The sequence below is a fragment of the Anomaloglossus baeobatrachus genome, chromosome 4, assembly GCF_048569485.1.
Source record: "Anomaloglossus baeobatrachus isolate aAnoBae1 chromosome 4, aAnoBae1.hap1, whole genome shotgun sequence".
In the NCBI taxonomy this organism is placed as follows: domain Eukaryota; kingdom Metazoa; phylum Chordata; class Amphibia; order Anura; family Aromobatidae; genus Anomaloglossus; species Anomaloglossus baeobatrachus.
This window is the reverse complement of record NC_134356.1, coordinates 651,358,785-651,377,417: the sequence shown is the minus strand read 5'-3', so window position 1 is coordinate 651,377,417 and position 18,633 is coordinate 651,358,785. Positions and strand designations below refer to the sequence as shown.

General features: G+C 41.8%; 50 non-coding genes across 50 annotated transcripts; all 50 read left to right on the top strand.

The window, feature by feature from the left end:
- The first annotated feature begins 257 nt into the window (after positions 1-257).
- TRNAR-ACG (transfer RNA arginine (anticodon ACG)) lies at positions 258-330 on the top strand. The gene has a single exon. It is a non-coding gene; the product is annotated as a tRNA-Arg (tRNA).
- An 8-nt stretch (positions 331-338) lies between these two features.
- TRNAH-GUG (transfer RNA histidin (anticodon GUG)) lies at positions 339-410 on the top strand. Its single transcript has one exon. It is a non-coding gene; the product is annotated as a tRNA-His (tRNA).
- A 376-nt stretch (positions 411-786) lies between these two features.
- On the top strand, positions 787-859 carry TRNAR-ACG (transfer RNA arginine (anticodon ACG)). Its single transcript has one exon. It is a non-coding gene; the product is annotated as a tRNA-Arg (tRNA).
- A 456-nt stretch (positions 860-1,315) lies between these two features.
- On the top strand, positions 1,316-1,388 carry TRNAR-ACG (transfer RNA arginine (anticodon ACG)). The gene has a single exon. It is a non-coding gene; the product is annotated as a tRNA-Arg (tRNA).
- An 8-nt stretch (positions 1,389-1,396) lies between these two features.
- TRNAH-GUG (transfer RNA histidin (anticodon GUG)) lies at positions 1,397-1,468 on the top strand. The gene has a single exon. It is a non-coding gene; the product is annotated as a tRNA-His (tRNA).
- Positions 1,469-1,844: 376 nt separating this feature from the next.
- On the top strand, positions 1,845-1,917 carry TRNAR-ACG (transfer RNA arginine (anticodon ACG)). The gene has a single exon. It is a non-coding gene; the product is annotated as a tRNA-Arg (tRNA).
- Positions 1,918-2,373: 456 nt separating this feature from the next.
- On the top strand, positions 2,374-2,446 carry TRNAR-ACG (transfer RNA arginine (anticodon ACG)). Its single transcript has one exon. It is a non-coding gene; the product is annotated as a tRNA-Arg (tRNA).
- An 8-nt stretch (positions 2,447-2,454) lies between these two features.
- TRNAH-GUG (transfer RNA histidin (anticodon GUG)) lies at positions 2,455-2,526 on the top strand. The gene has a single exon. It is a non-coding gene; the product is annotated as a tRNA-His (tRNA).
- A 376-nt stretch (positions 2,527-2,902) lies between these two features.
- Positions 2,903-2,975, top strand: TRNAR-ACG (transfer RNA arginine (anticodon ACG)). The gene has a single exon. It is a non-coding gene; the product is annotated as a tRNA-Arg (tRNA).
- A 456-nt stretch (positions 2,976-3,431) lies between these two features.
- Positions 3,432-3,504, top strand: TRNAR-ACG (transfer RNA arginine (anticodon ACG)). Its single transcript has one exon. It is a non-coding gene; the product is annotated as a tRNA-Arg (tRNA).
- Positions 3,505-3,960: 456 nt separating this feature from the next.
- Positions 3,961-4,033, top strand: TRNAR-ACG (transfer RNA arginine (anticodon ACG)). The gene has a single exon. It is a non-coding gene; the product is annotated as a tRNA-Arg (tRNA).
- A 456-nt stretch (positions 4,034-4,489) lies between these two features.
- TRNAR-ACG (transfer RNA arginine (anticodon ACG)) lies at positions 4,490-4,562 on the top strand. Its single transcript has one exon. It is a non-coding gene; the product is annotated as a tRNA-Arg (tRNA).
- A 456-nt stretch (positions 4,563-5,018) lies between these two features.
- On the top strand, positions 5,019-5,091 carry TRNAR-ACG (transfer RNA arginine (anticodon ACG)). The gene has a single exon. It is a non-coding gene; the product is annotated as a tRNA-Arg (tRNA).
- Positions 5,092-5,547: 456 nt separating this feature from the next.
- On the top strand, positions 5,548-5,620 carry TRNAR-ACG (transfer RNA arginine (anticodon ACG)). Its single transcript has one exon. It is a non-coding gene; the product is annotated as a tRNA-Arg (tRNA).
- An 8-nt stretch (positions 5,621-5,628) lies between these two features.
- TRNAH-GUG (transfer RNA histidin (anticodon GUG)) lies at positions 5,629-5,700 on the top strand. The gene has a single exon. It is a non-coding gene; the product is annotated as a tRNA-His (tRNA).
- Positions 5,701-6,076: 376 nt separating this feature from the next.
- On the top strand, positions 6,077-6,149 carry TRNAR-ACG (transfer RNA arginine (anticodon ACG)). The gene has a single exon. It is a non-coding gene; the product is annotated as a tRNA-Arg (tRNA).
- Positions 6,150-6,157: 8 nt separating this feature from the next.
- TRNAH-GUG (transfer RNA histidin (anticodon GUG)) lies at positions 6,158-6,229 on the top strand. The gene has a single exon. It is a non-coding gene; the product is annotated as a tRNA-His (tRNA).
- Positions 6,230-7,134: 905 nt separating this feature from the next.
- Positions 7,135-7,207, top strand: TRNAR-ACG (transfer RNA arginine (anticodon ACG)). The gene has a single exon. It is a non-coding gene; the product is annotated as a tRNA-Arg (tRNA).
- Positions 7,208-7,215: 8 nt separating this feature from the next.
- Positions 7,216-7,287, top strand: TRNAH-GUG (transfer RNA histidin (anticodon GUG)). The gene has a single exon. It is a non-coding gene; the product is annotated as a tRNA-His (tRNA).
- Positions 7,288-7,663: 376 nt separating this feature from the next.
- On the top strand, positions 7,664-7,736 carry TRNAR-ACG (transfer RNA arginine (anticodon ACG)). Its single transcript has one exon. It is a non-coding gene; the product is annotated as a tRNA-Arg (tRNA).
- Positions 7,737-8,192: 456 nt separating this feature from the next.
- On the top strand, positions 8,193-8,265 carry TRNAR-ACG (transfer RNA arginine (anticodon ACG)). Its single transcript has one exon. It is a non-coding gene; the product is annotated as a tRNA-Arg (tRNA).
- Positions 8,266-8,721: 456 nt separating this feature from the next.
- TRNAR-ACG (transfer RNA arginine (anticodon ACG)) lies at positions 8,722-8,794 on the top strand. The gene has a single exon. It is a non-coding gene; the product is annotated as a tRNA-Arg (tRNA).
- Positions 8,795-9,250: 456 nt separating this feature from the next.
- Positions 9,251-9,323, top strand: TRNAR-ACG (transfer RNA arginine (anticodon ACG)). Its single transcript has one exon. It is a non-coding gene; the product is annotated as a tRNA-Arg (tRNA).
- An 8-nt stretch (positions 9,324-9,331) lies between these two features.
- TRNAH-GUG (transfer RNA histidin (anticodon GUG)) lies at positions 9,332-9,403 on the top strand. Its single transcript has one exon. It is a non-coding gene; the product is annotated as a tRNA-His (tRNA).
- A 375-nt stretch (positions 9,404-9,778) lies between these two features.
- On the top strand, positions 9,779-9,851 carry TRNAR-ACG (transfer RNA arginine (anticodon ACG)). Its single transcript has one exon. It is a non-coding gene; the product is annotated as a tRNA-Arg (tRNA).
- A 456-nt stretch (positions 9,852-10,307) lies between these two features.
- On the top strand, positions 10,308-10,380 carry TRNAR-ACG (transfer RNA arginine (anticodon ACG)). Its single transcript has one exon. It is a non-coding gene; the product is annotated as a tRNA-Arg (tRNA).
- A 456-nt stretch (positions 10,381-10,836) lies between these two features.
- TRNAR-ACG (transfer RNA arginine (anticodon ACG)) lies at positions 10,837-10,909 on the top strand. The gene has a single exon. It is a non-coding gene; the product is annotated as a tRNA-Arg (tRNA).
- Positions 10,910-10,917: 8 nt separating this feature from the next.
- Positions 10,918-10,989, top strand: TRNAH-GUG (transfer RNA histidin (anticodon GUG)). Its single transcript has one exon. It is a non-coding gene; the product is annotated as a tRNA-His (tRNA).
- A 376-nt stretch (positions 10,990-11,365) lies between these two features.
- Positions 11,366-11,438, top strand: TRNAR-ACG (transfer RNA arginine (anticodon ACG)). Its single transcript has one exon. It is a non-coding gene; the product is annotated as a tRNA-Arg (tRNA).
- A 456-nt stretch (positions 11,439-11,894) lies between these two features.
- TRNAR-ACG (transfer RNA arginine (anticodon ACG)) lies at positions 11,895-11,967 on the top strand. The gene has a single exon. It is a non-coding gene; the product is annotated as a tRNA-Arg (tRNA).
- Positions 11,968-11,975: 8 nt separating this feature from the next.
- TRNAH-GUG (transfer RNA histidin (anticodon GUG)) lies at positions 11,976-12,047 on the top strand. The gene has a single exon. It is a non-coding gene; the product is annotated as a tRNA-His (tRNA).
- Positions 12,048-12,423: 376 nt separating this feature from the next.
- TRNAR-ACG (transfer RNA arginine (anticodon ACG)) lies at positions 12,424-12,496 on the top strand. The gene has a single exon. It is a non-coding gene; the product is annotated as a tRNA-Arg (tRNA).
- Positions 12,497-12,952: 456 nt separating this feature from the next.
- TRNAR-ACG (transfer RNA arginine (anticodon ACG)) lies at positions 12,953-13,025 on the top strand. The gene has a single exon. It is a non-coding gene; the product is annotated as a tRNA-Arg (tRNA).
- Positions 13,026-13,481: 456 nt separating this feature from the next.
- TRNAR-ACG (transfer RNA arginine (anticodon ACG)) lies at positions 13,482-13,554 on the top strand. The gene has a single exon. It is a non-coding gene; the product is annotated as a tRNA-Arg (tRNA).
- Positions 13,555-14,010: 456 nt separating this feature from the next.
- On the top strand, positions 14,011-14,083 carry TRNAR-ACG (transfer RNA arginine (anticodon ACG)). The gene has a single exon. It is a non-coding gene; the product is annotated as a tRNA-Arg (tRNA).
- An 8-nt stretch (positions 14,084-14,091) lies between these two features.
- Positions 14,092-14,163, top strand: TRNAH-GUG (transfer RNA histidin (anticodon GUG)). Its single transcript has one exon. It is a non-coding gene; the product is annotated as a tRNA-His (tRNA).
- Positions 14,164-14,539: 376 nt separating this feature from the next.
- Positions 14,540-14,612, top strand: TRNAR-ACG (transfer RNA arginine (anticodon ACG)). The gene has a single exon. It is a non-coding gene; the product is annotated as a tRNA-Arg (tRNA).
- Positions 14,613-14,620: 8 nt separating this feature from the next.
- On the top strand, positions 14,621-14,692 carry TRNAH-GUG (transfer RNA histidin (anticodon GUG)). The gene has a single exon. It is a non-coding gene; the product is annotated as a tRNA-His (tRNA).
- A 376-nt stretch (positions 14,693-15,068) lies between these two features.
- Positions 15,069-15,141, top strand: TRNAR-ACG (transfer RNA arginine (anticodon ACG)). The gene has a single exon. It is a non-coding gene; the product is annotated as a tRNA-Arg (tRNA).
- Positions 15,142-15,149: 8 nt separating this feature from the next.
- TRNAH-GUG (transfer RNA histidin (anticodon GUG)) lies at positions 15,150-15,221 on the top strand. The gene has a single exon. It is a non-coding gene; the product is annotated as a tRNA-His (tRNA).
- A 376-nt stretch (positions 15,222-15,597) lies between these two features.
- On the top strand, positions 15,598-15,670 carry TRNAR-ACG (transfer RNA arginine (anticodon ACG)). Its single transcript has one exon. It is a non-coding gene; the product is annotated as a tRNA-Arg (tRNA).
- Positions 15,671-16,126: 456 nt separating this feature from the next.
- TRNAR-ACG (transfer RNA arginine (anticodon ACG)) lies at positions 16,127-16,199 on the top strand. The gene has a single exon. It is a non-coding gene; the product is annotated as a tRNA-Arg (tRNA).
- An 8-nt stretch (positions 16,200-16,207) lies between these two features.
- On the top strand, positions 16,208-16,279 carry TRNAH-GUG (transfer RNA histidin (anticodon GUG)). The gene has a single exon. It is a non-coding gene; the product is annotated as a tRNA-His (tRNA).
- Positions 16,280-16,655: 376 nt separating this feature from the next.
- Positions 16,656-16,728, top strand: TRNAR-ACG (transfer RNA arginine (anticodon ACG)). The gene has a single exon. It is a non-coding gene; the product is annotated as a tRNA-Arg (tRNA).
- An 8-nt stretch (positions 16,729-16,736) lies between these two features.
- TRNAH-GUG (transfer RNA histidin (anticodon GUG)) lies at positions 16,737-16,808 on the top strand. Its single transcript has one exon. It is a non-coding gene; the product is annotated as a tRNA-His (tRNA).
- A 376-nt stretch (positions 16,809-17,184) lies between these two features.
- Positions 17,185-17,257, top strand: TRNAR-ACG (transfer RNA arginine (anticodon ACG)). Its single transcript has one exon. It is a non-coding gene; the product is annotated as a tRNA-Arg (tRNA).
- Positions 17,258-17,265: 8 nt separating this feature from the next.
- TRNAH-GUG (transfer RNA histidin (anticodon GUG)) lies at positions 17,266-17,337 on the top strand. The gene has a single exon. It is a non-coding gene; the product is annotated as a tRNA-His (tRNA).
- A 376-nt stretch (positions 17,338-17,713) lies between these two features.
- On the top strand, positions 17,714-17,786 carry TRNAR-ACG (transfer RNA arginine (anticodon ACG)). The gene has a single exon. It is a non-coding gene; the product is annotated as a tRNA-Arg (tRNA).
- Positions 17,787-18,242: 456 nt separating this feature from the next.
- On the top strand, positions 18,243-18,315 carry TRNAR-ACG (transfer RNA arginine (anticodon ACG)). Its single transcript has one exon. It is a non-coding gene; the product is annotated as a tRNA-Arg (tRNA).
- An 8-nt stretch (positions 18,316-18,323) lies between these two features.
- On the top strand, positions 18,324-18,395 carry TRNAH-GUG (transfer RNA histidin (anticodon GUG)). Its single transcript has one exon. It is a non-coding gene; the product is annotated as a tRNA-His (tRNA).
- The last annotated feature ends 238 nt before the right edge of the window (positions 18,396-18,633 follow it).

Genomic DNA, 18,633 nt, shown 5'->3' with positions numbered 1-18,633 from the left:
TCTGTAAAAAATGATTTTGCCTGGTCAGAAAAAGTGAGAAAAATTGAAACCTCAGACATAAATTCCAGATGATACAAATTTATTCCATCTGAAACACAAAATCGAGATTGGACAGAAATATTTGCCTATTTTTCTGATTGGATTGGTAAGAAAACAACAAAGGCACGTTTCGCAATAACCTCCTGCTGCAGCTTTTCCTTTGCTTTATCGATGTGGTGCGAAAGTAGTGGTGCGAAAGTAGAGGTGCTTCTCCAACAGGGCCAGTGGCGCAATGGATAACGCATCTGACTACGGATCAGAAGATTGTAGGTTCGACTCCTATCTGGCTCGAGAAAGTTGCCATGATCGTATAGTGGTGAGTACTCTGCGTTGTGGCCGCAGCAACCCCGGTTCGAATCCGGGTCATGGCATTTTGTGGTTTCTTCACACAGCTTTAAAGTTGGTTTTGGATACTTTGCAGCAATCAGAAAAGAGGCAAACATTTCATTTTGTGTTTGACTTGTGGTACTCTTGCTTTCGATGGTTACTATCTGTAAAAAATGATTTTGCCTGGTCAGAAAAAGTGAGAAAAATTGAAACCTCAGACATAAATTCCAGATGATACAAATTTATTCCATCTGAAACACAAAATCGAGATTGGACAGAAATATTTGCCTATTTTTCTGATTGGATTGGTAAGAAAACAACAAAGGCACGTTTCGCAATAACCTCCTGCTGCAGCTTTTCCTTTGCTTTATCGATGTGGTGCGAAAGTAGTGGTGCGAAAGTAGAGGTGCTTCTCCAACAGGGCCAGTGGCGCAATGGATAACGCATCTGACTACGGATCAGAAGATTGTAGGTTCGACTCCTATCTGGCTCGAGAAAGTTGCCATGATCGTATAGTGGTGAGTACTCTGCGTTGTGGCCGCAGCAACCCCGCTTCGAATCCGGGTCATGGCATTTTGTGGTTTCTTCACACAGCTTTAAAGTTGGTTTTGGATACTTTGCAGCAATCAGAAAAGAGGCAAACATTTCATCTTGTGTTTGACTTGTGGTACTCTTGCTTTCGATGGTTACTATCTGTAAAAAATGATTTTGCCTGGTCAGAAAAAGTGAGAAAAATTGAAACCTCAGACATAAATTCCAGATGATACAAATTTATTCCATCTGAAACACAAAATCGAGATTGGACAGAAATATTTGCCTATTTTTCTGATTGGATTGGTAAGAAAACAACAAAGGCACGTTTCGCAATAACCTCCTGCTGCAGCTTTTCCTTTGCTTTATCGATGTGGTGCGAAAGTAGTGGTGCGAAAGTAGAGGTGCTTCTCCAACAGGGCCAGTGGCGCAATGGATAACGCATCTGACTACGGATCAGAAGATTGTAGGTTCGACTCCTATCTGGCTCGAGAAAGTTGCCATGATCGTATAGTGGTGAGTACTCTGCGTTGTGGCCGCAGCAACCCCGGTTCGAATCCGGGTCATGGCATTTTGTGGTTTCTTCACACAGCTTTAAAGTTGGTTTTGGATACTTTGCAGCAATCAGAAAAGAGGCAAACATTTCATTTTGTGTTTGACTTGTGGTACTCTTGCTTTCGATGGTTACTATCTGTAAAAAATGATTTTGCCTGGTCAGAAAAAGTGAGAAAAATTGAAACCTCAGACATAAATTTCAGATGATACAAATTTATTCCATCTGAAACACAAAATCGAGATTGGACAGAAATATTTGCCTATTTTTCTGATTGGATTGGTAAGAAAACAACAAAGGCACGTTTCGCAATAACCTCCTGCTGCAGCTTTTCCTTTGCTTTATCGATGTGGTGCGAAAGTAGTGGTGCGAAAGTAGAGGTGCTTCTCCAACAGGGCCAGTGGCGCAATGGATAACGCATCTGACTACGGATCAGAAGATTGTAGGTTCGACTCCTATCTGGCTCGAGAAAGTTGCCATGATCGTATAGTGGTGAGTACTCTGCGTTGTGGCCGCAGCAACCCCGCTTCGAATCCGGGTCATGGCATTTTGTGGTTTCTTCACACAGCTTTAAAGTTGGTTTTGGATACTTTGCAGCAATCAGAAAAGAGGCAAACATTTCATCTTGTGTTTGACTTGTGGTACTCTTGCTTTCGATGGTTACTATCTGTAAAAAATGATTTTGCCTGGTCAGAAAAAGTGAGAAAAATTGAAACCTCAGACATAAATTCCAGATGATACAAATTTATTCCATCTGAAACACAAAATCGAGATTGGACAGAAATATTTGCCTATTTTTCTGATTGGATTGGTAAGAAAACAACAAAGGCACGTTTCGCAATAACCTCCTGCTGCAGCATTTCCTTTGCTTTATCGATGTGGTGCGAAAGTAGTGGTGCGAAAGTAGAGGTGCTTCTCCAACAGGGCCAGTGGCGCAATGGATAACGCATCTGACTACGGATCAGAAGATTGTAGGTTCGACTCCTATCTGGCTCGAGAAAGTTGCCATGATCGTATAGTGGTGAGTACTCTGCGTTGTGGCCGCAGCAACCCCGGTTCGAATCCGGGTCATGGCATTTTGTGGTTTCTTCACACAGCTTTAAAGTTGGTTTTGGATACTTTGCAGCAATCAGAAAAGAGGCAAACATTTCATTTTGTGTTTGACTTGTGGTACTCTTGCTTTCGATGGTTACTATCTGTAAAAAATGATTTTGCCTGGTCAGAAAAAGTGAGAAAAATTGAAACCTCAGACATAAATTCCAGATGATACAAATTTATTCCATCTGAAACACAAAATCGAGATTGGACAGAAATATTTGCCTATTTTTCTGATTGGATTGGTAAGAAAACAACAAAGGCACGTTTTGCAATAACCTCCTGCTGCAGCTTTTCCTTTGCTTTATCGATGTGGTGCGAAAGTAGTGGTGCGAAAGTAGAGGTGCTTCTCCAACAGGGCCAGTGGCGCAATGGATAACGCATCTGACTACGGATCAGAAGATTGTAGGTTCGACTCCTATCTGGCTCGAGAAAGTTGCCATGATCGTATAGTGGTGAGTACTCTGCGTTGTGGCCGCAGCAACCCCGGTTTGAATCCGGGTCATGGTATTTTGTGGTTTCTTCACACAGCTTTAAAGTTGGTTTTGGATACTTTGCAGCAATCAGAAAAGAGGCAAACATTTCATTTTGTGTTTGACTTGTGGTACTCTTGCTTTCGATGGTTACTATCTGTAAAAAATGATTTTGCCTGGTCAGAAAAAGTGAGAAAAATTGAAACCTCAGACATAAATTCCAGATGATACAAATTTATTCCATCTGAAACACAAAATCGAGATTGGACAGAAATATTTGCCTATTTTTCTGATTGGATTGGTAAGAAAACAACAACGGCACGTTTCGCAATAACCTCCTGCTGCAGCTTTTCCTTTGCTTTATCGATGTGGTGCGAAAGTAGTGGTGCGAAAGTAGAGGTGCTTCTCCAACAGGGCTAGTGGCGCAATTGATAACGCATCTGACTACGGATCAGAAGATTGTAGGTTCGACTCCTATCTGGCTCGAGAAAGTTGCCATGATCGTATAGTGGTGAGTACTCTGCGATGTGGCCGCAGCAACCCCGGTTCGAATCCGGGTCATGGCATTTTGTGGTTTCTTCACACAGCTTTAAAGTTGGTTTTGGATACTTTGCAGCAATCAGAAAAGAGGCAAACATTTCATTTTGTGTTTGACTTGTGGTACTCTTGCTTTCGATGGTTACTATCTGTAAAAAATGATTTTGCCTGGTCAGAAAAAGTGAGAAAAATTGAAACCTCAGACATAAATTCCAGATGATACAAATTTATTCCATCTGAAACACAAAATCGAGATTGGACAGAAATATTTGCCTATTTTTCTGATTGGATTGGTAAGAAAACAACAAAGGCACGTTTCGCAATAACCTCCTGCTGCAGCTTTTCCTTTGCTTTATCGATGTGGTGCGAAAGTAGTGGTGCGAAAGTAGAGGTGCTTCTCCAACAGGGCCAGTGGCGCAATGGATAACGCATCTGACTACGGATCAGAAGATTGTAGGTTCGACTCCTATCTGGCTCGAGAAAGTTGCCATGATCGTATAGTGGTGAGTACTCTGCGTTGTGGCCGCAGCAACCCCGGTTTGAATCCGGGTCATGGTATTTTGTGGTTTCTTCACACAGCTTTAAAGTTGGTTTTGGATACTTTGCAGCAATCAGAAAAGAGGCAAACATTTCATTTTGTGTTTGACTTGTGGTACTCTTGCTTTCGATGGTTACTATCTGTAAAAAATGATTTTGCCTGGTCAGAAAAAGTGAGAAAAATTGAAACCTCAGACATAAATTCCAGATGATACAAATTTATTCCATCTGAAACACAAAATCGAGATTGGACAGAAATATTTGCCTATTTTTCTGATTGGATTGGTAAGAAAACAACAACGGCACGTTTCGCAATAACCTCCTGCTGCAGCTTTTCCTTTGCTTTATCGATGTGGTGCGAAAGTAGTGGTGCGAAAGTAGAGGTGCTTCTCCAACAGGGCTAGTGGCGCAATGGATAACGCATCTGACTACGGATCAGAAGATTGTAGGTTCGACTCCTATCTGGCTCGAGAAAGTTGCCATGATCGTATAGTGGTGAGTACTCTGCGATGTGGCCGCAGCAACCCCGGTTCGAATCCGGGTCATGGCATTTTGTGGTTTCTTCACACAGCTTTAAAGTTGGTTTTGGATACTTTGCAGCAATCAGAAAAGAGGCAAACATTTCATTTTGTGTTTGACTTGTGGTACTCTTGCTTTCGATGGTTACTATCTGTAAAAAATGATTTTGCCTGGTCAGAAAAAGTGAGAAAAATTGAAACCTCAGACATAAATTCCAGATGATACAAATTTATTCCATCTGAAACACAAAATCGAGATTGGACAGAAATATTTGCCTATTTTTCTGATTGGATTGGTAAGAAAACAACAAAGGCACGTTTCGCAATAACCTCCTGCTGCAGCTTTTCCTTTGCTTTATCGATGTGGTGCGAAAGTAGTGGTGCGAAAGTAGAGGTGCTTCTCCAACAGGGCCAGTGGCGCAATGGATAACGCATCTGACTACGGATCAGAAGATTGTAGGTTCGACTCCTATCTGGCTTGAGAAAGTTGCCATGATCGTATAGTGGTGAGTACTCTGCGTTGTGGCCTCAGCAACCCCGGTTCGAATCCGGGTCATGGCATTTTGTGGTTTCTTCACACAGCTTTAAAGTTGGTTTTGGATACTTTGCAGCAATCAGAAAAGAGGCAAACATTTCATTTTGTGTTTGACTTGTGGTACTCTTGCTTTCAATGGTTACTATCTGTAAAAAATGATTTTGCCTGGTCAGAAAAAGTGAGAAAAATTGAAACCTCAGACATAAATTCCAGATGATACAAATTTATTCCATCTGAAACACAAAATCGAGATTGGACAGAAATATTTGCCTATTTTTCTGATTGGATTGGTAAGAAAACAACAAAGGCACGTTTCGCAATAACCTCCTGCTGCAGCTTTTCCTTTGCTTTATCGATGTGGTGCGAAAGTAGTGGTGCGAAAGTAGAGGTGCTTCTCCAACAGGGCCAGTGGCACAATGGATAACGCATCTGACTACGGATCAGAAGATTGTAGGTTCGACTCCTATCTGGCTCGAGAAAGTTGCCATGATCGTATAGTGGTGAGTACTCTGCGTTGTGGCCGCAGCAACCCCGGTTCGAATCCGGGTCATGGCATTTTGTGGTTTCTTCACACAGCTTTAAAGTTGGTTTTGGATACTTTGCAGCAATCAGAAAAGAGGCAAACATTTCATTTTGTGTTTGACTTGTGGTACTCTTGCTTTCGATGGTTACTATCTGTAAAAAATGATTTTGCCTGGTCAGAAAAAGTGAGAAAAATTGAAACCTCAGACATAAATTCCAGATGATACAAATTTATTCCATCTGAAACACAAAATCGAGATTGGACAGAAATATTTGCCTATTTTTCTGATTGGATTGGTAAGAAAACAACAAAGGCACGTTTCGCAATAACCTCCTGCTGCAGCTTTTCCTTTGCTTTATCGATGTGGTGCGAAAGTAGTGGTGCGAAAGTAGAGGTGCTTCTCCAACAGGGCCAGTGGCGCAATGGATAACGCATCTGACTACGGATCAGAAGATTGTAGGTTCGACTCCTATCTGGCTCGAGAAAGTTGCCATGATCGTATAGTGGTGAGTACTCTGCGTTGTGGCCGCAGCAACCCCGGTTCGAATCCGGGTCATGGCATTTTGTGGTTTCTTCACACAGCTTTAAAGTTGGTTTTGGATTCTTTGCAGCAATCAGAAAAGAGGCAAACATTTCATTTTGTGTTTGACTTGTGGTACTCTTGCTTTCGATGGTTACTATCTGTAAAAAATGATTTTGCCTGGTCAGAAAAAGTGAGAAAAATGGAAACCTCAGACATAAATTCCAGATGATACAAATTTATTCCATCTGAAACACAAAATCGAGATTGGACAGAAATATTTGCCTATTTTTCTGATTGGATTGGTAAGAAAATAACAAAGGCACGTTTCGCAATAACCTCCTGCTGCAGCTTTTCCTTTGCTTTATCGATGTGGCGCGAAAGTAGTGGTGCGAAAGTAGAGGTGCTTCTCCAACAGGGCCAGTGGCGCAATGGATAACGCATCTGACTACGGACCAGAAGATTGTAGGTTCGACTCCTATCTGGCTCGAGAAAGTTGCCATGATCGTATAGTGGTGAGTACTCTGCGTTGTGGTTGCAGCAACCCCGGTTCTAATCCGGGTCATGGCATTTTGTGGTTTCTTCACACAGCTTTAAAGTTGGTTTTGGATACTTTGCAGCAATCAGAAAAGAGGCAAACATTTCATTTTGTGTTTGACTTGTGGTACTCTTGCTTTCGATGGTTACTATCTGTAAAAAATGATTTTGCCTGGTCAGAAAAAGTGAGAAAAATTGAAACCTCAGACATAAATTCCAGATGATACAAATTTATTCCATCTGAAACACAAAATCGAGATTGGACAGAAATATTTGCCTATTTTTCTGATTGGATTGGTAAGAAAACAACAAAGGCACGTTTCGCAATAACCTCCTGCTGCAGCTTTTCCTTTGCTTTATCGATGTGGTGCGAAAGTAGTGGTGCGAAAGTAGAGGTGCTTCTCCAACAGAGCCAGTGGCGCAATGGATAACGCATCTGACTACGGATCAGAAGATTGTAGGTTCGACTCCTATCTGGCTCGAGAAAGTTGCCATGATCGTATAGTGGTGAGTACTCTGCGTTGTGGCCGCAGCAACCCCGGTTCGAATCCGGGTCATGGCATTTTGTGGTTTCTTCACACAGCTTTAAAGTTGGTTTTGGATACTTTGCAGCAATCAGAAAAGAGGCAAACATTTCATTTTGTGTTTGACTTGTGGTACTCTTGCTTTCGATGGTTACTATCTGTAAAAAATGATTTTGCCTGGTCAGAAAAAGTGAGAAAAATTGAAACCTCAGACATAAATTCCAGATGATACAAATTTATTCCATCTGAAACACAAAATCGAGATTGGACAGAAATATTTGCCTATTTTTCTGATTGGATTGGTAAGAAAACAACAAAGGCACGTTTCGCAATAACCTCCTGCTGCAGCTTTTCCTTTGCTTTATCGATGTGGTGCGAAAGTAGTGGTGCGAAAGTAGAGGTGCTTCTCCAACAGGGCCAGTGGCGCAATGGATAACGCATCTGACTACGGATCAGAAGATTGTAGGTTCGACTCCTATCTGGCTCGAGAAAGTTGTCATGATCGTATAGTGGTGAGTACTCTGCGTTGTGGCCGCAGCAACCCCGGTTCGAATCCGGGTCATGGCATTTTGTGGTTTCTTCACACAGCTTTAAAGTTGGTTTTGGATACTTTGCAGCAATCAGAAAAGAGGCAAACATTTCATTTTGTGTTTGACTTGTGGTACTCTTGCTTTCGATGGTTACTATCTGTAAAAAATGATTTTGCCTGGTCAGAAAAAGTGAGAAAAATTGAAACCTCAGACATAAATTCCAGATGATACAAATTTATTCCATCTGAAACACAAAATCGAGATTGGACAGAAATATTTGCCTATTTTTCTGATTGGATTGGTAAGAAAACAACAAAGGCACGTTTCGCAATAACCTCCTGCTGCAGCTTTTCCTTTGCTTTATCGATGTGGTGCGAAAGTAGTGGTGCGAAAGTAGAGGTGCTTCTCCAACAGGGCCAGTGGCGCAATGGATAACGCATCTGACTACGGATCAGAAGATTGTAGGTTCGACTCCTATCTGGCTCGAGAAAGTTGCCATGATCGTATAGTGGTGAGTACTCTGCGTTGTGGCCGCAGCAAGCCCGGTTCGAATCCGGGTCATGGCATTTTGTGGTTTCTTCACACAGCTTTAAAGTTGGTTTTGGATACTTTGCAGCAATCAGAAAAGAGGCAAACATTTCATTTTGTGTTTGACTTGTGGTACTCTTGCTTTCGATGGTTACTATCTGTAAAAAATGATTTTGCCTGGTCAGAAAAAGTGAGAAAAATTGAAACCTCAGACATAAATTCCAGATGATACAAATTTATTCCATCTGAAACACAAAATCGAGATTGGACAGAAATATTTGCCTATTTTTCTGATTGGATTGGTAAGAAAACAACAAAGGCACGTTTCGCAATAACCTCCTGCTGCAGCTTTTCCTTTGCTTTATCGATGTGGTGCGAAAGTAGTGGTGCGAAAGTAGAGGTGCTTCTCCAACAGGGCCAGTGGCGCAATGGATAACGCATCTGACTACGGATCAGAAGATTGTAGGTTCGACTCCTATCTGGCTCGAGAAAGTTGCCATGATCGTATAGTGGTGAGTACTCTGCGTTGTGGCCGCAGCAACCCCGGTTCGAATCCGGGTCATGACATTTTGTGGTTTCTTCACACAGCTTTAAAGTTGGTTTTGGATACTTTGCAGCAATCAGAAAAGAGGCAAACATTTCATTTTGTGTTTGACTTGTGGTACTCTTGCTTTCGATGGTTACTATCTGTAAAAAATGATTTTGCCTGGTCAGAAAAAGTGAGAAAAATTGACACCTCAGACATAAATTCCAGATGATACAAATTTATTCCATCTGAAACACAAAATCGAGATTGGACAGAAATATTTGCCTATTTTTCTGATTGGATTGGTAAGAAAACAACAAAGGCACGTTTCGCAATAACCTCCTGCTGCAGCTTTTCCTTTGCTTTATCGATGTGGTGCGAAAGTAGTGGTGCGAAAGTAGATGTGCTTCTCCAACAGGGCCAGTGGCGCAATGGATAACGCATCTGACTACGGATCAGAAGATTGTAGGTTCGACTCCTATCTGGCTCGAGAAAGTTGCCATGATCGTATAGTGGTGAGTACTCTGCGTTGTGGCCGCAGCAACCCCGGTTCGAATCCGGGTCATGGCATTTTGTGGTTTCTTCACACAGCTTTAAAGTTGGTTTTGGATACTTTGCAGCAATCAGAAAAGAGGCAAACATTTCATTTTGTGTTTGACTTGTGGTACTCTTGCTTTCGATGGTTACTATCTGTAAAAATGATTTTGCCTGGTCAGAAAAAGTGAGAAAAATTGAAACCTCAGACATAAATTCCAGATGATACAAATTTATTCCATCTGAAACACAAAATCGAGATTGGACAGAAATATTTGCCTATTTTTCTGATTGGATTGGTAAGAAAACAACAAAGGCACGTTTCGCAATAACCTCCTGCTGCAGCTTTTCCTTTGCTTTATCGATGTGGTGCGAAAGTAGTGGTGCGAAAGTAGAGGTGCTTCTCCAACAGGGCCAGTGGCGCAATGGATAACGCATCTGACTACGGATCAGAAGATTGTAGGTTCGACTCCTATCTGGCTCGAGAAAGTTGCCATGATCGAATAGTGGTGAGTACTCTGCGTTGTGGCCGCAGCAACCCCGGTTCGAATCCGGGTCATGGCATTTTGTGGTTTCTTCACACAGCTTTAAAGTTGGTTTTGGATACTTTGCAGCAATCAGAAAAGAGGCAAACATTTCATTTTGTGTTTGACTTGTGGTACTCTTGCTTTCGATGGTTACTATCTGTAAAAAATGATTTTGCCTGGTCAGAAAAAGTGAGAAAAATTGAAACCTCAGACATAAATTCCAGATGATACAAATTTATTCCATCTGAAACACAAAATCGAGATTGGACAGAAATATTTGCCTATTTTTCTGATTGGATTGGTAAGAAAACAACAAAGGCACGTTTCGCAATAACCTCCTGCTGCAGCTTTTCCTTTGCTTTATCGATGTGGTGCGAAAGTAGTGGTGCGAAAGTAGAGGTGCTTCTCCAACAGGGCCAGTGGCGCAATGGATAACGCATCTGACTACGGATCAGAAGATTGTAGGTTCGACTCCTATCTGGCTCGAGAAAGTTGCCATGATCGTATAGTGGTGAGTACTCTGCGTTGTGGCCGCAGCAACCCCAGTTCGAATCCGGGTCATGGCATTTTGTGGTTTCTTCACACAGCTTTAAAGTTGGTTTTGGATACTTTGTAGCAATCAGAAAAGAGGCAAACATTTCATTTTGTGTTTGACTTGTGGTACTCTTGCTTTCGATGGTTACTATCTGTAAAAAATGATTTTGCCTGGTCAGAAAAAGTGAGAAAAATTGAAACCTCAGACATAAATTCCAGATGATACAAATTTATTCCATCTGAAACACAAAATCGAGATTGGACAGAAATATTTGCCTATTTTTCTGATTGGATTGGTAAGAAAACAACAAAGGCACGTTTCGCAATAACCTCCTGCTGCAGCTTTTCCTTTGCTTTATCGATGTGGTGCGAAAGTAGTGGTGCGAAAGTAGAGGTGCTTCTCCAACAGGGCCAGTGGCGCAATGGATAACGCATCTGACTACGGATCAGAAGATTGTAGGTTCGACTCCTATCTGGCTCGAGAAAGTTGCCATGATCGTATAGTGGTGAGTACTCTGCGTTGTGGCCGCAGCAACCCCGGTTCGAATCCGGGTCATGGCATTTTGTGGTTTCTTCACACAGCTTTAAAGTTGGTTTTGGATACTTTGCAGCAATCAGAAAAGAGGCAAACATTTCATTTTGTGTTTGACTTGTGGTACTCTTGCTTTCGATGGTTACTATCTGTAAAAAATGATTTTGCCTGGTCAGAAAAAGTGAGAAAAATTGACACCTCAGACATAAATTCCAGATGATACAAATTTATTCCATCTGAAACACAAAATCGAGATTGGACAGAAATATTTGCCTATTTTTCTGATTGGATTGGTAAGAAAACAACAAAGGCACGTTTCGCAATAACCTCCTGCTGCAGCTTTTCCTTTGCTTTATCGATGTGGTGCGAAAGTAGTGGTGCGAAAGTAGAGATGCTTCTCCAACAGGGCCAGTGGCGCAATGGATAACGCATCTGACTACGGATCAGAAGATTGTAGGTTCGACTCCTATCTGGCTCGAGAAAGTTGCCATGATCGTATAGTGGTGAGTACTCTGCGTTGTGGCCGCAGCAACCCCGGTTTGAATCCGGGTCATGGCATTTTGTGGTTTCTTCACACAGCTTTAAAGTTGGTTTTGGATACTTTGCAGCAATCAGAAAAGAGGCAAACATTTCATTTTGTGTTTGACTTGTGGTACTCTTGCTTTCGATGGTTACTATCTGTAAAAAATGATTTTGCCTGGTCAGAAAAAGTGAGAAAAATTGACACCTCAGACATAAATTCCAGATGATACAAATTTATTCCATCTGAAACACAAAATCGAGATTGGACAGAAATATTTGCCTATTTTTCTGATTGGATTGGTAAGAAAACAACAAAGGCACGTTTCGCAATAACCTCCTGCTGCAGCTTTTCCTTTGCTTTATCGATGTGGTGCGAAAGTAGTGGTGCGAAAGTAGAGGTGCTTCTCCAACAGGGCCAGTGGCGCAATGGATAACGCATCTGACTACGGATCAGAAGATTGTAGGTTCGACTCCTATCTGGCTCGAGAAAGTTGCCATGATCGTATAGTGGTGAGTACTCTGCGTTGTGGCCGCAGCAACCCCGGTTCGAATCCGGGTCATGGCATTTTGTGGTTTCTTCACACAGCTTTAAAGTTGGTTTTGGATACTTTGCAGCAATCAGAAAAGAGGCAAACATTTCATTTTGTGTTTGACTTGTGGTACTCTTGCTTTCGATGGTTACTATCTGTAAAAAATGATTTTGCCTGGTCAGAAAAAGTGAGAAAAATTGAAACCTCAGACATAAATTCCAGATGATACAAATTTATTCCATCTGAAACACAAAATCGAGATTGGACAGAAATATTTGCCTATTTTTCTGATTGGATTGGTAAGAAAACAACAAAGGCACGTTTCGCAATAACCTCCTGCTGCAGCTTTTCCTTTGCTTTATCGATGTGGTGCGAAAGTAGTGGTGCAAAAGTAGAGGTGCTTCTCCAACAGGGCCAGTGGCGCAATGGATAACGCATCTGACTACGGATCAGAAGATTGTAGGTTCGACTCCTATCTGGCTCGAGAAAGTTGCCATGATCGTATAGTGGTGAGTACTCTGCGTTGTGGCCGCAGCAACCCCGGTTCGAATTCGGGTCGTGGCATTTTGTGGTTTCTTCACACAGCTTTAAAGTTGGTTTTGGATACTTTGCAGCAATCAGAAAAGAGGCAAACATTTCATTTTGTGTTTGACTTGTGGTACTCTTGCTTTCGATGGTTACTATCTGTAAAAAATGATTTTGCCTGGTCAGAAAAAGTGAGAAAAATTGAAACCTCAGACATAAATTCCAGATGATACAAATTTATTCCATCTGAAACACAAAATCGAGATTGGACAGAAATATTTGCCTATTTTTCTGATTGGATTGGTAAGAAAACAACAAAGGCACGTTTCGCAATAACCTCCTGCTGCAGCTTTTCCTTTGCTTTATCGATGTGGTGCGAAAGTAGTGGTGCGAAAGTAGAGGTGCTTCTCCAACAGGGCCAGTGGCGCAATGGATAACGCATCTGACTACGGATCAGAAGATTGTAGGTTCGACTCCTATCTGGCTCGAGAAAGTTGCCATGATCGTATAGTGGTGAGTACTCTGCGTTGTGGCCGCAGCAACCCCGCTTCGAATCCGGGTCATGGCATTTTGTGGTTTCTTCACACAGCTTTAAAGTTGGTTTTGGATATTTTGCAGCAATCAGAAAAGAGGCAAACATTTCATTTTGTGTTTGACTTGTGGTACTCTTGCTTTCGATGGTTACTATCTGTAAAAAATGATTTTGCCTGGTCAGAAAAAGTGAGAAAAATTGAAACCTCAGACATAAATTCCAGATGATACAAATTTATTCCATCTGAAACACAAAATCGAGATTGGACAGAAATATTTGCCTATTTTTCTGATTGGATTGGTAAGAAAACAACAAAGGCACGTTTCGCAATAACCTCCTGCTGCAGCTTTTCCTTTGCTTTATCGATGTGGTGCGAAAGTAGTGGTGCGAAAGTAGAGGTGCTTCTCCAACAGGGCCGGTGGCGCAATGGATAACGCATCTGACTACGGATCAGAAGATTGTAGGTTCGACTCCTATCTGGCTCGAGAAAGTTGCCATGATCGAATAGTGGTGAGTACTCTGCGTTGTGGCCGCAGCAACCCCGGTTCGAATCCGGGTCATGGCATTTTGTGGTTTCTTCACACAGCTTTAAAGTTGGTTTTGGATACTTTGCAGCAATCAGAAAAGAGGCAAACATTTCATTTTGTGTTTGACTTGTGGTACTCTTGCTTTCGATGGTTACTATCTGTAAAAAATGATTTTGCCTGGTCAGAAAAAGTGAGAAAAATTGACACCTCAGACATAAATTCCAGATGATACAAATTTATTCCATCTGAAACACAAAATCGAGATTGGACAGAAATATTTGCCTATTTTTCTGATTGGATTGGTAAGAAAACAACAAAGGCACGTTTCGCAATAACCTCCTGCTGCAGCTTTTCCTTTGCTTTATCGATGTGGTGCGAAAGTAGTGGTGCGAAAGTAGAGGTGCTTCTCCAACAGGGCCAGTGGCGCAATGGATAACGCATCTGACTACGGATCAGAAGATTGTAGGTTCGACTCCTATCTGGCTCGAGAAAGTTGCCATGATCGTATAGTGGTGAGTACTCTGCGTTGTGGCCGCAGCAACCCCGGTTCGAATCCGGGTCATGGCATTTTGTGGTTTCTTCACACAGCTTTAAAGTTGGTTTTGGATACTTTGCAGCAATCAGAAAAGAGGCAAACATTTCATTTTGTGTTTGACTTGTGGTACTCTTGCTTTCGATGGTTACTATCTGTAAAAAATGATTTTGCCTGGTCAGAAAAAGTGAGAAAAATTGACACCTCAGACATAAATTCCAGATGATACAAATTTATTCCATCTGAAACACAAAATCGAGATTGGACAGAAATATTTGCCTATTTTTCTGATTGGATTGGTAAGAAAACAACAAAGGCACGTTTCGCAATAACCTCCTGCTGCAGCTTTTCCTTTGCTTTATCGATGTGGTGCGAAAGTAGTGGTGCGAAAGTAGAGGTGCTTCTCCAACAGGGCCAGTGGCGCAATGGATAACGCATCTGACTACGGATCAGAAGATTGTAGGTTCGACTCCTATCTGGCTCGAGAAAGTTGCCATGATCGTATAGTGGTGAGTACTCTGCGTTGTGGCCGCAGCAACCCCGGTTCGAATCCGGGTCATGGCATTTTGTGGTTTCTTCACACAGCTTTAAAGTTGGTTTTGGATACTTTGCAGCAATCAGAAAAGAGGCAAACATTTCATTTTGTGTTTGACTTGTGGTACTCTTGCTTTCGATGGTTACTATCTGTAAAAAATGATTTTGCCTGGTCAGAAAAAGTGAGAAAAATTGAAACCTCAGACATAAATTACAGATGATACAAATTTATTCCATCTGAAACACAAAATCGAGATTGGACAGAAATATTTGCCTATTTTTCTGATTGGATTGGTAAGAAAACAACAAAGGCACGTTTCGCAATAACCTCCTGCTGCAGCTTTTCCTTTGCTTTATCGATGTGGTGCGAAAGTAGTGGTGCGAAAGTAGAGGTGCTTCTCCAACAGGGCCAGTGGCGCAATGGATAACGCATCTGACTACGGATCAGAAGATTGTAGGTTCGACTCCTATCTGGCTCGAGAAAGTTGCCATGATCGTATAGTGGTGAGTACTCTGCGTTGTGGCCGCAGCAACCCCGGTTCGAATCCGGGTCATGGCATTTTGTGGTTTCTTCACACAGCTTTAAAGTTGGTTTTGGATACTTTGCAGCAATCAGAAAAGAGGCAAACATTTCATTTTGTGTTTGACTTGTGGTACTCTTGCTTTCGATGGTTACTATCTGTAAAAAATGATTTTGCCTGGTCAGAAAAAGTGAGAAAAATTGAAACCTCAGACATAAATTCCAGATGATACAAATTTATTCCATCTGAAACACAAAATCGAGATTGGACAGAAATATTTGCCTATTTTTCTGATTGGATTGGTAAGAAAACAACAAAGGCACGTTTCGCAATAACCTCCTGCTGCAGCTTTTCCTTTGCTTTATCGATGTGGTGCGAAAGTAGTGGTGCGAAAGTAGAGGTGCTTCTCCAACAGGGCCAGTGGCGCAATGGATAACGCATCTGACTACGGATCAGAAGATTGTAGGTTCGACTCCTATCTGGCTCGAGAAAGTTGCCATGATCGTATAGTGGTGAGTACTCTGTGTTGTGGCCGCAGCAACCCCGGTTCGAATCCGGGTCATAGCATTTTGTGGTTTCTTCACACAGCTTTAAAGTTGGTTTTGGATACTTTGCAGCAATCAGAAAAGAGGCAAACATTTCATTTTGTGTTTGACTTGTGGTACTCTTGCTTTCGATGGTTACTATCTGTAAAAAATGATTTTGCCTGGTCAGAAAAAGTGAGAAAAATTGAAACCTCAGACATAAATTCCAGATGATACAAATTTATTCCATCTGAAACACAAAATCGAGATTGGACAGAAATATTTGCCTATTTTTCTGATTGGATTGGTAAGAAAACAACAAAGGCACGTTTCGCAATAACCTCCTGCTGCAGCTTTTCCTTTGCTTTATCGATGTGGTGCGAAAGTAGTGGTGCGAAAGTAGAGGTGCTTCTCCAACAGGGCCAGTGGCGCAATGGATAACGCATCTGACTACGGATCAGAAGATTGTAGGTTCGACTCCTATCTGGCTCGAGAAAGTTGCCATGATCGTATAGTGGTGAGTACTCTGCGTTGTGGCCGCAGCAACCCCGGTTCGAATCCGGGTCATGGCATTTTGTGGTTTCTTCACACAGCTTTAAAGTTGGTTTTGGATACTTTGCAGCAATCAGAAAAGAGGCAAACATTTCATTTTGTGTTTGACTTGTGGTACTCTTGCTTTCGATGGTTACTATCTGTAAAAAATGATTTTGCCTGGTCAGAAAAAGTGAGAAAAATTGAAACCTCAGACATAAATTCCAGATGATACAAATTTATTCCATCTGAAACACAAAATCGAGATTGGACAGAAATATTTGCCTATTTTTCTGATTGGATTGGTAAGAAAACAACAAAGGCACGTTTCGCAATAACCTCCTGCTGCAGCTTTTCCTTTGCTTTATCGATGTGGTGCGAAAGTAGTGGTGCGAAAGTAGAGGTGCTTCTCCAACAGGGCCAGTGGCGCAATGGATAATGCATCTGACTACGGATCAGAAGATTGTAGGTTCGACTCCTATCTGGCTCGAGAAAGTTGCCATGATCGTATAGTGGTGAGTACTCTGCGTTGTGGCCGCAGCAACCCCGGTTCGAATCCGGGTCATGGCATTTTGTGGTTTCTTCACACAGCTTTAAAGTTGGTTTTGGATACTTTGCAGCAATCAGAAAAGAGGCAAACATTTCATTTTGTGTTTGACTTGTGGTACTCTTGCTTTCGATGGTTACTATCTGTAAAAAATGATTTTGCCTGGTCAGAAAAAGTGAGAAAAATTGAAACCTCAGACATAAATTCCAGATGATACAAATTTATTCCATCTGAAACACAAAATCGAGATTGGACAGAAATATTTGCCTATTTTTCTGATTGGATTGGTAAGAAAACAACAAAGGCACGTTTCGCAATAACCTCCTGCTGCAGCTTTTCCTTTGCTTTATCGATGTGGTGCGAAAGTAGTGGTGCGAAAGTAGAGGTGCTTCTCCAACAGGGCCAGTGGCGCAATGGATAACGCATCTGACTACGGATCAGAAGATTGTAGGTTCAACTCCTATCTGGCTCGAGAAAGTTGCCATGATCGTATAGTGGTGAGTACTCTGCGTTGTGGCCGCAGCAACCCCGGTTCGAATCCGGGTCATGGCATTTTGTGGTTTCTTCACACAGCTTTAAAGTTGGTTTTGGATACTTTGCAGCAATCAGAAAAGAGGCAAACATTTCATTTTGTGTTTGACTTGTGGTACTCTTGCTTTCGATGGTTACTATCTGTAAAAAATGATTTTGCCTGGTCAGAAAAAGTGAGAAAAATTGAAACCTCAGACATAAATTCCAGATGATACAAATTTATTCCATCTGAAACACAAAATCGAGATTGGACAGAAATATTTGCCTATTTTTCTGATTGGATTGGTAAGAAAACAACAAAGGCACGTTTCGCAATAACCTCCTGCTGCAGCTTTTCCTTTGCTTTATCGATGTGGTGCGAAAGTAGTGGTGCGAAAGTAGAGGTGCTTCTCCAACAGGGCCAGTGGCGCAATGGATAACGCATCTGACTACGGATCAGAAGATTGTAGGTTCGACTCCTATCTGGCTCGAGAAAGTTGCCATGATCGTATAGTGGTGAGTACTCTGCGTTGTGGCCGCAGCAACCCCGGTTCGAATCCGGGTCATAGAATTTTGTGGTTTCTTCACACAGCTTTAAAGTTGGTTTTGGATACTTTGCAGCAATCAGAAAAGAGGCAAACATTTCATTTTGTGTTTGACTTGTGGTACTCTTGCTTTCGATGGTTACTATCTGTAAAAAATGATTTTGCCTGGTCAGAAAAAGTGAGAAAAATTGAAACCTCAGACATAAATTCCAGATGATACAAATTTATTCCATCTGAAACACAAAATCGAGATTGGACAGAAATATTTGCCTATTTTTCTGATTGGATTGGTAAGAAAACAACAAAGGCACGTTTCGCAATAACCTCCTGCTGCAGCTTTTCCTTTGCTTTATCGATGTGGTGCGAAAGTAGTGGTGCGAAAGTAGAGGTGCTTCTCCAACAGGGCCAGTGGCGCAATGGATAACGCATCTGACTACGGATCAGAAGATTGTAGGTTCGACTCCTATCTGGCTCGAGAAAGTTGCCATGATCGTATAGTGGTGAGTACTCTGCGTTGTGGCCGCAGCAACCCCGGTTCGAATCCGGGTCATGGCATTTTGTGGTTTCTTCACACAGCTTTAAAGTTGGTTTTGGATACTTTGCAGCAATCAGAAAAGAGGCAAACATTTCATTTTGTGTTTGACTTGTGGTACTCTTGCTTTCGATGGTTACTATCTGTAAAAAATGATTTTGCCTGGTCAGAAAAAGTGAGAAAAATTGAAACCTCAGACATAAATTCCAGATGATACAAATTTATTCCATCTGAAACACAAAATCGAGATTGGACAGAAAT